Source organism: Corapipo altera, unplaced genomic scaffold, assembly GCF_003945725.1.
Source record: "Corapipo altera isolate COAL_440 unplaced genomic scaffold, ASM394572v1 48b, whole genome shotgun sequence".
Lineage (NCBI taxonomy): Eukaryota > Metazoa > Chordata > Aves > Passeriformes > Pipridae > Corapipo > Corapipo altera.
This window is the reverse complement of record NW_020884884.1, coordinates 2,173,819-2,187,201: the sequence shown is the minus strand read 5'-3', so window position 1 is coordinate 2,187,201 and position 13,383 is coordinate 2,173,819. Positions and strand designations below refer to the sequence as shown.

Genomic DNA, 13,383 nt, shown 5'->3' with positions numbered 1-13,383 from the left:
CTTTCCACGGAATCCCTGTTTTTATTAAAGTAATTTTAATGTAATTTTCATAGACTTGTAGGATAAATGAGGCTGGAAAACACCTCGGGAGGTCATAGAATCCAACCTCATTAAGAGCAGTATTTTGCATGTAAATGTGGAGCTGGCAAAACCTGCTGGCTGCAGAGTATCTCCTGTCTTTGTTTATTTGTAGAACACATAAACTGTGCAAACTGTCTAACACTGGCCTGTCAATTCATTTCAGCCACAATCCAACCCCTGGGGAGGAGAGCAGCTCCTCTGTGGTGGTTGGCCTCTGTGTTGAATCTATCAACACAGTCACTAATTACCAGAGAACTGTACCACTGGAAGAAGAGTGCAAGAAATGATCTAATCCTGTATTGAGGCAAGAATCAAGAATCTTAATGTGGTGTGGGCTTGCTGTATTTGCGATGTAGACATTTGTACCCAAAGGTCTAAACTGAAACCATGACTGGATCTGTGACTTTTTATAGTGTTCCTGGAGCTTTCATAGCTTACATAATAATCTGACAACAACTGATTGCTCCTAGTTTGGACTCAGCATCTCCTAAAGACCAAAGCAGCAGTCTTTCACTTGGTATTGGAGAGAAAAAGGAAAACGTTGGGACACAGCAAGTAAATATGCTCGGGGACTTGAGAAAGCTGTTTAAAAAGATGAGAATTTATTAAATTTATAGTTCCAGTGAGAGCTAGAAATAGTATGGCCTAAAATTAAAAAAAAAAAAAAAAAAGAGGAAAAGTGGAGGTGAAAGAAACTAAGATGACAAATAGTGACAGAAAAAAGATTTTCCCTGTGTTTGTCGAAACAAACTAACAGATCATTAGGAGGACACAGAGGGGATTGTACTGCAGAGGGTATTTGTCATTTCTGTGAGGTGAGGTGGCGTTAGGATGAGATTTGATCTGAAGAACAACAGGCCAAAGAGCAAAGAAAAAACTTAAAAATCTTCTGAAGAAACACCCAGTTTCATTAAAATTACATGTTTGGTAGTTTGGAATCTCAAGTTTTAATGTAATTTCATTGTTCTATCTGAATTGTCGTTTGAGGTCAGCTTCTGGTTCTTGCCATCTTGTGGTGTGGTGCTGCACTGCGACCATCTTTCAACTCCTCTGCAGATACAGCAGCTGTAAAACAATGAGCTTTCATAAAGGTCTCACCGAAGAAAAAAAAGACTGTTTCTTTGGTGATTCCTTTCTATAATTTGCAGTCTTTTTGCTGGGTTTAGGGCTCCATTTAAACTCTGTTTCTCTTTTTGTTTCCCCAGTTCTTAACAGGAGTCCATACCATTCCCAGTCTGGAACCTGAGCCTGATAGAAAGGACCTCTGTTTCCAGCCTGATACCTTGAGCCATTTCCTACTTGAATGGGTACAGAATCTCCACACTCTTCTTCTTGAAGCTGTTCTTGGAGTTGAAAAAACTCCAGTTCATCATATCCTTCACTGAGGCCATTTTTAAAATAGTCCTTTAATGGTAGCTGTACAGCTTCTGTCCTCCCTCTTTTATCCTACCCTTCCTATCCTTCCAAGGACCACACACTTTTAAGCAGGAGATACTCAGAGAGATAGCAGACCTTTGGAACCTACAGGCTTTAAAGGGAACCACTATACTGTTGCAATGCTCTTTATTGCAGCAGTCCACATACAGGAGCCAAGTCCCACAGAGTTACCACAGGTGTTTCCTATTTTCAGTATTCTAAATACAGGGCATGTGTGCTGTTAGTGACATGCTATTGTGCTTCAAGGTGCTGGAAAATGATTAATGTATAAGGGTGTCTACTGCTAGCTTCTGATCCAAGTTCACTGACTTTCAGTTAACCAGTTAGAAGTCATGTCTCATGCGTGTCTCATCTCAGACGTTTCCAATCATAGTAAGAGTTGAGCAGTTTTGACACTAGGGTCCTCTCTCTCCCAGTTTGCCAGAATGATGACTTCATTCTGAGCTTGAAGAACTTGAAGGTCAGTCAAAAAGATGTCTAACTGGTTTACCTAAGGCTGGCTGGTTCTGGCTGTCCTCGCTACCTGATAAGCCTAGGATCCAGTGACAAAGAACCTGAGTGTAACATATCTGCAGAGAGGGTGTAGTCCTGTTGCACAGGATTCCAATAATGACTTTCGACTTTTTTTTCCCAGTTATATTGAGGAAAAAAAAAATCCTCCGGTGTCTTTAGTTTGCAGACCTGATGGGAAAAAGTACAAGAGAGGGAAAAAGAAACTGATGAGTTAAACTTTAAAAAAAAAAAAAAAAAAAAAAGAAAAGAAATGATTGTGCACTCACAGTTCATGTCAAAATTTCTTTTTTTTTTCTTGCTTGCTTGGTTTTTTTTTTTAAATGCCAATAACAATAACAACAAAACCAAACCAGAACTGAGAGACAGACAAAACTATGAATAAAGATGTTTCTTTGCTGTAGGATTTTGATGAAATTTGTAAGTTATATTTGGATACCTGAATTTTGTGCCTCTGTGTGTATCCTTAGGAGGATTTAAGAAAGCTTGTACTGGTTGTTGTTGGAGATGGAACATAAAATCATACAATAAATCATAAAATGGTTTGTGTTAGAAGACACCTTAAAGATCATCTGGTTCCAACTCCACTGCCATAGGCAGGGACATCTTCCACCAGACCAGATTTCTCAGTGTCCCATCCAGCCTGGCCTTGAACACTGCCAGGGGTGGAGCATCCACAGCTTGTGGATGGGCAATGTGTTCCAGTGCCTCAAAATATACTGCACTTTGCACTGTCTGATATGTAAAAACCCACTTGAGTGCTAGTAGATCATCTGAGGAGAATTTAACCTCGTTTCACCAAAATTTTTCTGTTCAGGAAGTGTTTTTTTCTTGCAGCTGGTATGAATTTTAGCTTTGGTGAGTTTGTCATCCTTTTCTTGAAAAAGGTTGGTGGTGAATAACAACACCATTTCTAAGCTAAAAGGTGCAGTGCAAAAATGAGGCACTGAAACAGCAGCTCTTTCCTGCCAGTGGCAAACACACACACCATGAACTTCGTGCTAACTGGTCAGAGTCATACAGAGAGCAGGAGCTGCACAGACTAAAATATAATGAGGAGCTGAGATTTTGTGCTCGCCAACGGGAAAGCCTGAAAAACAAAAGGACTGTGGGTTGTCTTCCCATTGCATCAAGAACTGTACTCAACAGCCACAAGGACTAAGAGTGCCCTGCACTCTCAACCTGCCTACATACACATATAGGATGTTCAGTACTGCCCGTCTCCTTCCCACTTCCATCTATTTGGGTTTTTTCCACAGTCTCTGTAAATGTTTGCTCTAGAGAAGACTACTCAAGCTAGGGAAAGACAAGGGTAGAGTATGGGAAGTGGTGAAACAAAACCTATCCTCACTCAAATTTGCCAAAGACTCCCTACAAGACACAGCTGCTTGATAATACGTGCTAGAAGTCTGGATTATAACATACAGGCACAGGCACACACACACACACACAAGGAGAGAGAAAAGAGTGGTTACATACCAAAGTGTGAAAGAGTCAGATATAGAAAAAAGGCTAACAACAAGGAAAATAGAAACCATGTTAAAAACTGGTTTCCTTTCAGAGTTTTGACTAATATCTGGAGGCCAACAATGAGTATACCACATCAGAGACCCTTTTCACCTTGCCCGAAGTAATGAGCTCATGCTTGCAGATTGCCTAACACTTTGTTTTCAAGCCAAAAGTATCAGATTTACACTCAAGTAACAAATTGTTACAATGTGGGAAGAGGTTATGGACAAAGTACAAATCTGTGGGATGCTTTAACCATGTACGGTTGTGCTTATTAGGCCATGTAACAGAAAATGAGCCCATCCTAAGAGCCATAGCTCCTATCAGGGGAAAGACGGAATGGTGCAGTGCCATTCCTTCCCTGATTCATCAGGATATTTCATTAATGCAAAATAACTACATACGTATTTAAAAATGCCTTCAGTTATCTTGTTTGCTTCATGGAGTTCCTCACGTTAATCATAAGTAAGCATAGTTCTGAATGTTGTGGGGAAAAATACACTGGGTACCTTCTTCCAAAATGAATATTTGCCTTTTCTGCTCCTTGGTTAGATGAAGTACTGAAAACAAGTTCCAGGATCCCAGCTGCTGTCTTCTTTGAAGGCAGGAGCCTATGGATGCACTCATGAGTATATGTGTGTTTTCCCTATTCATCCCACTCATCCACTCATCTGTCTGCTTCAGTCTCCAGTTCTCTGCTAAACCTGTCAGAGTTAAATTAAAGGAGAACTTGGACTTAAATGAAGACTATCCAGTTGTTTTAAGATAGACCAGCTTTTAGTGGATCCCATTTGATAATTCAGCATTCAGTGCCTCCGTATATCTTCAGTAACTACCTAAGAGGAAGAGTCACTATTGGGTCTCCAAGGAACAGTGAAAATTTTAAGAATATATTTTAGGAAAGAACCGTGACATGATAATCTCTCTCCTTGTCTTCTGCCTTGGTAAGCATGGTAAGTATTTTGGAGGAAATTGAATTAATTGACTTAGCATCTGTTTCTGCAAATATTTTTTGCTACACAGTTGTGTGTCTTTAGGGGCACTGCTTCCCTGTGTACTGAAAGTCCTTTCTTCCCCTGTTTTAATTACTGACTGGAGATGATTGCTGTAAATACATGAAAACCTGAGTCACTTTCTTCGTTTTATATTTTGAAAAATACTTCTCTAACCATTAATTAAAAGATAATTAATTTTTTTTTTAGTGTTTAGACACTGGAAAATATTTAAATCAGTGCTCCTTCCACTCTCTTTCTCCCCTTCAACCCCCCTTGCTTACTTTCTTTCTTGATATCTTATTGAACAGGAAAAGGGAGGGGGGAAAAATGCAGGGCTTGGAGGAAAGAATCAAAGTGATGAGGTAAAAATCCTCTTTGCATATTCTTTCCGTGTTTCCATTTCCCCAGGGTCCTTGAAGGCAAAGATAAAAGTATCTCAGATGGCCAACAAAGTGTCTCTGCTTGATTTTACTGAAAGGGAGAACATGAGACAAAACAGACTCCAGTGTGGTTGCCATTTAAATTAGCTATAGAAAATTGTGATGACAGTCTCAGTTAATTAATAAATCATTATTACAATTTCATATATTAGTATTCTGACTACAATGAAAAGTCTACATGTCTTTGAGAATACTGCACATGCCAAATACTGCTTTGTTATAAGTCATTCAACAGATGATTTCCTTCTGTTAATGATATTCTTCAGAAAACAATTTAATTCTTCAGAGGAAAAAATGTATATTCTACAGTCCTGCCATAAAGAATAGAATTTGGGAAGATTTCCTGAATTTAGCTTCTTTGCTGCAGGTTCAGAAGGCTTTTTTTCATTTCACAGCTGAATTGGCTCAGTGACTCTTCTGAGCAATTTAAGAGAGCAGTGTCTATTGTTACTTATTTTTTATTTCCAGTACTATGTACTTGCCCTATGGAATTAGTGAGAGCAGTGTGATGCTCCTCATATTTGGTTAAAACCTGATGGTAGTAACGCCAAGGTCATGGGTTCGATCCTGTGTATGGTCCATTCACTTAAGAATTGGAGTTGATGACCCTTGTGGGTCCCTTCCAACAGAGAATATTTTTGATTCTGTGATATTCACCTGGTGAAATACCCTCATTGTCCTGCTTTTACCGACCTTCCTCTTACAGAATCTCTACCCTCCACTCTCCAGTAAAATTCCTCTGCATCTTCGTTTGGCTTCAAAGAGCTGCTTGAGGTGAGAAAGGCTTTGGGTTGAGCTGGGCATCTCCATGAGAGCAATTCATTGTTATTGATGACGGATTTTGATGACGTGTGAGTCCCACACAAAAATAAGAAAAACAAATGTATTTTTGGTCCTTTGGAAATACTTTATGTAGTTTGAAATTAAGTGTTCCAGTGAATTATCAGATTCTTAAAATGTAAATAAATGAATAAATAAATAAAATTAGTTTAAAAAATCCAAAATTAAATATTTTGGATTCTTCAAAATTCCACTCCCCGTTAATTTTGTTAAAATTGTTTATCAACAGAGACTTGAATTTGAAGAGGATTTTCAATCTCCTGAAACTCAATATTTTACTACCTTTATGTTTTGAACACTGTTGTCTTTAGAAAAGCTGCTAAAAGCTGGAACATATTTTCATGGTTCTAAGTGAGCAAAACATTTAGTAGTACAATCTTAAACTGCTCCATTTAACTGGTATTGCAAAATGTTCCACAGTGCTACATACCAAATACTAAAAAAAAAATTAATAACTCTTGCTTCTTGCAAACATAACTTAGCCTGTACCATACTGCATATTATTCTGGCTACATTGCCTCTATATCTGAGATAATTCAATTAAAGCAGTCTTGAGTATCTCCACAGTCCAGCAAGCAAAAATATTTGAGGAGCAAGCTGAGATATGATCCTCTTCTCTTACTCCTGGAAAAATTGGAAATTCTTCCACTGAAATTAGTACAGTAAATATAGTGTGAAGTATCTCCTCTGAGGAAAAAATCCTGACCCAAGGTTTCTGAAATCTTTGGGTGAAGTCTCAAAGTGAAGGGCTTTATATAGCTAATACTATTTGGTGAAACGCAAGCATATCACTGCAGTGGCATTCAGCACTTAGATCAAGCTCCCTATTATAATATGCCAGGAAGCACTGGAGGTAGGCAACCCTTTCAAGAACACATTTCATCCCTAATCCTGACTCTTCCTGTCTTCCCTCTTCATTGCCTCAGCAGTTTGAGTGAGCTGTAGCCTTGACAAAGAACATGTTTGGATAATTGTTAGCTGGGTACTCTCAAATAGTTTTATAACATCAGGCTAATAAATTTACCACCACTAAGGGACTTTTCAAAACAAACATTTCTTAGGAACAAAAAAGTCTTGAGGATGAGTGATGAAATAGCTAGCATTTTCTAAGGGATCAGAAAGAAAGATAAATTCATCCAGAAATCTGTTGTTAGTGGAAAAAAAATATTCAAATTTCAGATAAACTCTTACCATACACAGAACAAATTGAGCTGCAAAGTCGTTTCATGGAAGAATAAAGCCTGTATTATAAAGCTGTGAGACCTAACAAAGAGAAATTATTCTCATTTTGATCTGTCCACAGTAAAATAGCATCACATGAGTTATTATCAGCATTTAACTTCATCCACATGATACCTCTGGTTTTGTTCTTGCATGGCCTCTGACTGTATATACTTCCCTGCTCCACTGGGAAAAAATAGAAAAAACCACAAACTTTGTACTTTCTCAGCTGTCAGAAAATAAAATTCTTGATTTTTTGCCTTTTTTTTTTTTTGGCTCAGTGAGATCATGACTGGTTTCTGTTCTTAGCCCTGCAGAAGAGCTCTGGGGATACCCACACTCTCCTCTTTTGTGTGGAAAAAAGGCTCTATATTCAACCACGAGAAGTTCACACGTATGATGATGATTTCATACGAAAATAACTTAAGCTGTAGCACCTTCTTCATTCTCAGGTGTTATGTGTGCACAAGTGGGTTGTATGCCAATGACTTCTTTACTGAGAAGTAAACTTTAGATCATCTGTCTCCAAGAGAGAATACTGCAGATTGACAATATTAAATTTCTTTAAGAGGTGAAACAAAATACATGGGCTTATAGAAGGATTAGAAAATTATATCCCAGCTGGAAAATTTTATGGGTACAGAAAAAATTGTGTGAGTGAAATACCAGTATCATAAAATAAATAACAGGAAATATGGTAATTTATGTGATAGAGAAAATTGTCACTTTCAGAACTGCCAGAAAATCAACAGCATTTCACCCATTTGACTTCAGAAGTGAACCTAGACCTCAGAGGCTTAAAAATATATGAAGAGGAGTGAAATGAAATAAGAGCTCATGCATCCAATATAGATTTAGAAAGAAGAAAGCAGTCTGTGCTGAAAGAGTTTTATGGAAGTTGGGAATGCATGTAATCAGAATTTAACTTATTCCTGGAAAGTGATTTAAAATGTGCCAGATAAATTAAATTCCATTCTGCAAGATGAACAATTAATGGGGCTCTTAATTTAGAAAACATCTCAATTCAGAAATGGCCTTTAAGCCTGTTTAACCTTAATCATATGTGGAAAACCCACTGAACTCAGTTGGAAATTAAATGCAGAGAACAAGAGAAGGTCGAGTAAGTCTACTCAGTAGCTTGCATTACTAATGCTTTGTATTTCTGGAGATCCTTGAATCTTCTCAGAAAAAGGTGCTTCACAAATACTGCTGACTAACCAGTACAGTTTCCATCTGACAGGCCACAGAGTTAGGAAAGGAGAAGCAGGGGTGCAAATCCCTGAGACAGCCCAAGTGCAGCTACCTCTTCCCAGTTAGAGTGGACGTGGAACAAAGAAGCCATCTCACATCGCATGACCTTGCAATGCCCACTAATTGTTACCCACCCTTAGACCATAAGGACGATCCTACCGCTGCTAATTTCTATTTTAAGTACAGTGGAATGCTGCGGTCACGTTGATACCGCTCTGCAGACGCTGCTGGCAAGTGATAGCATAACATTTAATGACAATTACTGCATGTATAGAAATGATACTGGCCACTGGGAAGCAGTTGTTGTAGGAATGTTGCTCCTGCTCTTGCAGTTGCTCTAAAGCCTATTAGAAACTGCATTTTCCCATTTTTATCCTGACATTTGTGTAATTTTAGCTTCTACATTTTGGCAAATACCGCCATATATTTTTGGCTCACCCCTAAGTTATCTGAAGCAGAGCAGTGTGATTCCAGGCAGAAGAAGGCAGAATTGTCTCAGAATAACAAGCAGATTTTTTTTAATGCAGTGCAAATGGTTCATACATTATTTTTGCATGAATCAGACATTTATTTTCTAAAGGGAGAGAGGGTGGGGGGAAGGAGGGTAAAATCTTTTACTTAAGTCCTCTCATAGTTCATTGTTGAATATCAGCTTATAGCGACAAGCCAATGTATACTAGGCTTCTTGGTTATTGTGCTTTTGAAGATTAGCTGTTTTGAGTCATGAGGGTGTGTTACCTCACCCCAATTACAGAACTCCAGCAGAAATAGTAAAAACAGGCAGCATGAAGGAAGAAAGGGGAACTTTTCTAGTATTCACAGGACATTCACATGAGCTGCATGGGCAGGATGAAATCATGCAATCACCAAGAAACAAAAGCAAGTAGAAAATGAACAACTGTGAAATAAAAGGAGTCCTACAAATGCTAGAAGATGGAGGATGACTTGCTTTTATTCTGTGACCTTTCTTTGTGTTGTACTTTCAACCGTAGAACTCTACAGACAAGATGGCACCAGCTAAACCTAGAAAATGAATAACTGCCAAGATAATCCAAAGAATAATGAGGTTGCAACAACTGCAAAGATGCAAAGAAAACTGATGTCAGTTATCTCTTCACAGAGCTCAGTGAGAAGGAATCAAATGCTTAGTCTTTAAAATGAATGGGTTTAAAACCTGAGATCACAGTTTGGCTTATCAGGACATGTTGATGTACAGGATTATGCAGAAGTCATATGCTTGAGTCTTTGCATATGTTTAATTTTGGGAAATTTGTTCTGTAGCACATTGTATCACTCTTACACTGAGGGGAGAAAACTTGCTGTTTGCAGAGGGCTATTTGAATTAAACTTTTAAAGTAGAAGGAATGTCAGTAATAAGTCCGGCTTCCTAATAAGATAGCTCTTTGGACTTGGTTGTAACTTGTATTGGAAGACTGCAGAAGTAAGAAAAATTAGGAGATCTCCTTATTACACTGTGTGTTTTAAAACAGGCCTTGGACCTTGATTGCTGGGAGAGGACTTCTTACAGCAGATGTTCAAGAAGGTTAGGGAATGGGTGTAGGCTCAGCTCTCTCCCAACCTCTGACCATCATGGTTGACCCTAGAAAGGTCAAGAACTATCAGCATATGTTTATTTTAAAGGACCATCCTTACAGAAAAGGAGAAGAACAGCACATGCCAGTGGCACCTCAGAGAAATATCCCCTTTGCATTTATCCCTGGGGACTGCAGCACACTATTGCTGCAGTCCTAGCTGTCACAGTGTAGTCCTAATGGTTTTGTGCTGTCCCCAACTGAATATTGATGAAGATCAATCCCCACCTGTATTGCTTTGTTTCCTACTGTCAGTTTTATTTGGAGGCTTATGATACTGACTCTCATTCCAGATACTGGAATCATGGTATTACATGAGAACATTTGCTTTCATTTCAAGCATAGTACTGTATTCATTTGCATAATCCATAGGCTGCACCAGGTGCTGTGCCATTAAACAAGAGTACGGATCACAAACATGAAGTATCTTAAGAGCAGACAGTTAGAATGATCTCTTGCAACATAAGCACATCTGCAATAACCCTTCTTCTCTTATCTTCTTTGGGAGCTCTTCTAAACATGTGCCCAATTGCTGAAGCAGACAGGAATCTGTCTTTTTATCTGTGCTTTGAAATCCCACTTCCCAGCATCCTAGCAAACTCAGTAGCTGCCAGGCAGAATTGTGTGGAACAGGTGTCTGGTCACCAGCAACAACACTGCAGAAACCACAGATAGAAAGCAGAGGGTGTTGTGATGATGTGCACACTTGAGCAGCCTGCTTGGGTTAAGATTTACTGTAGCAATAGCCTTTGTCCCTCACTAGCACACTTCTTGTTCTGAGCTCATGCATGTTACAACACAGAAAAATATGTTGAGCTGAGCATTTGTGGGAGGCATGGGGAGAGGAGTTGTCTGAAAAAGTAATTTTAAAATGTCAAAAATAAGGTATCAAATGCAATGAACTCAAATATATTATTAATATACTGACAAAAGTCCTTGCAGTTTCCACAGTGATCTCACTGATTTTTTGGGCTCAACTCATAATTTTCAGTGTTTTTAAAGCTGACAGTATATATTCTTTCTTTATGTACCCTGACATTTTCTCCCCTGAGTGCTTGTACAAGAACAATTCCAATACACTGAATACAGCATCAAGCTTTTAAATAGGGAGTAGAAAAGAAGGAGAAAAAGAGGAGCTAGTGAAAGTATGAACTCCTCATCAACGATGTGACCATCGCTCCTCACCAGCCTTATGTTGGAGCATTTCTTCCTCAGGCTCATGACTGGACCAGGGATGGGGAAACGACACTATCCCATCAAGAAAGTCCTGGACATATGTCTACTGTTAGACCAACACAACTTTGATTCCTAGACGATGGTTAGAAGTGGCAATAACAGCAACCAGAGAAAAATGGACTGGTCTATCCATACTGCCAGTCAGCAGTTTATGAACACCATACTTTCTCTCAACCTTTTTACCCCTTACTGTATTACAACTTCACTCCAGTGGCTTAATATGCCCTGTATTCTAAAATATAATCACAAAAAAGAAATAACACTGTTTAACGAGTTACAGCCTGAACCATGTAATCCATGGATAGCCATATGTCTGGGGAGATGACAGTTTAAGTGATGAGTTTTGTTGCATGTGTACACCATTCCTCAGGAACCTATCGCTTTGATTTAAAAGGTACAGTGCACTTGGCTTGTTCCTCCCAACATGTGCTAATGTTCTATGTTTTTTGCTGTAATAGATTACTTAGCAATTCATATGAATGTTTTGGAGTCAAATTGCTTTCCCATGTTTTATATTATGAACACTTGTTTGGGTCTGGTTCTGTGAGGAATTGTGTGCTTTCAACTGCCAATTAAAACCATGCTAATGGAAGGCACGTTACACTTCACAGATGTGCAGTGCTATTGCAGGATCGGTCCCCTGGTGTAGACAGTGTGGATACTCTGAATGTGGAGCTAATACCAATGACTCATTAGAAGCACTGCACCAGATTATCAGAACACATAGGAGTAGCAATTCATTTTGTCAGGAACCGTAATGAAAATATAGTTGTTTATTATTTATTTATTTGACTGTGCACAGCCTAATTCCCATCTCTTAGTAAGAACAAAGAAAATGTTTAGGTCTTGGCTTTTCTAGTGCTCATAAAATATGTATTTAAAACTCTGGAATGTACTCGTAAGACATCCTCTTCCTCATTCACTCCTAGTTTTTAACATCTCCATATTGATGGGATAGTGTATTTTACTATTCATTAATGTGTTATCTTTGGTAACGTATAAGTGAAGTTTTGGACTCCCTATCATCGCTGTGTGCTCATGTGTTTGTGTATGAGCATCTCAGTGTTTGAAATGGTCGTGAACAGGACACTGTTTCCTTTCCAATGGTGGCAAACATCTCTTTCCTGACTCATCCCAGGTAATGGATATGCTAGGCTACATATTTGCAGCTCACTGAAGTGTGTATCTAAAGACCAAGGCCTTTGTGCTCACTGTTCATCTAAGTAAAACATATTGCTACTAGTTATTTGAACTTCTAAAGGAGAGAGTTAAACTCAGACCCAAGAGAAGTAGCTACAATTCCATGTTACTCCATGTGTTGGTGGCTTTTGTCCCAGGTTGCTCCAGATCCAGTAATTAAGTACTCCAGAAGAGAAGCACTGTGCAATGACTTAGTTAAGTAATTTGGAAATAGCTCCATGCTGACTTGTCCTTGTTCTGGGGTAGTATTTGGAAAGTCTACACACCAAAATAAATTAGTTTTTTATTAGGTTCACAGAACTTAAATAATCATAGAATCTACTGAGAGGGAAGGGACCCACAAGGATCATCGATTCCAACTCCTGGCCCCAACTTCCCTGGGGAGCCTGTTCCAGCACCCAGCTACCCTTTGGGTAAAAAAACTTTTCCTAATATCCAACCTAAACCTCCCCTGACACAACTTCATGCCCTTTCCTTGAGTCCTGTCACTGGTCATGAGACTGAAGATGTTGGTAGTTGTCCCTCTACTTCACCTTGTGAGGATGCTGAAGACCACAATGAGGTCTCTTCCTCTCAGAATCTTCCTCTTGTTTAGACCTTGTAGTGTCTCCAAAAGGAAAGCTGGAATGCTGGTTTTGTTTCATCGTCATTCCTTATATAGAATCATAGAATCATTAAGGTCTAAGATCATCGAGTTCAACCATCAGCCTAGCACTGCCTTTTTCACCACTTAACCACATCACCTAGTGCCACTTCCACATGAGTTTTTTAACACTTCCAGGGATGGTGACTTTACCACTTCCTTGGGCAGCCTGTTCCAATGTCCGATAACTCTTTTAGTGAAGAAATTTTTCCTAATATCTTATCAAAACCTTTCCTGGAGCAAGTTGAGACCATTTCCTCTCATCCTACAGCTTGTTACTAGAGAGAAGACACTGACTCCCACCTAGCTGAAACCTCCTTTCAGGTAGTTGTAGAGAGCAATGAGGTCTGAGCCTCTTTTTCTCCAGGCTAAGCATACCCAGCTCTCTCAGCTGCTCCTCATAAGACTTATGCCCCAAGCCCCTTCAC

The 13,383-nt window shown here is 39.1% G+C and overlaps 1 long non-coding RNA gene across 1 annotated transcript; it reads right to left on the bottom strand.

Moving 5' to 3' along the window:
- Positions 1 to 851: 851 nt before the first annotated feature.
- LOC113946449 lies at positions 852 to 12,942 on the bottom strand. Its single transcript, XR_003527435.1, has 5 exons — positions 12,846 to 12,942; positions 11,303 to 11,344; positions 7,004 to 7,075; positions 2,009 to 2,199; positions 852 to 1,146 (listed from the first exon to the last, which is right to left on the bottom strand). It is a non-coding gene; the product is annotated as an uncharacterized LOC113946449 (long non-coding RNA).
- Positions 12,943 to 13,383: the final 441 nt, after the last annotated feature.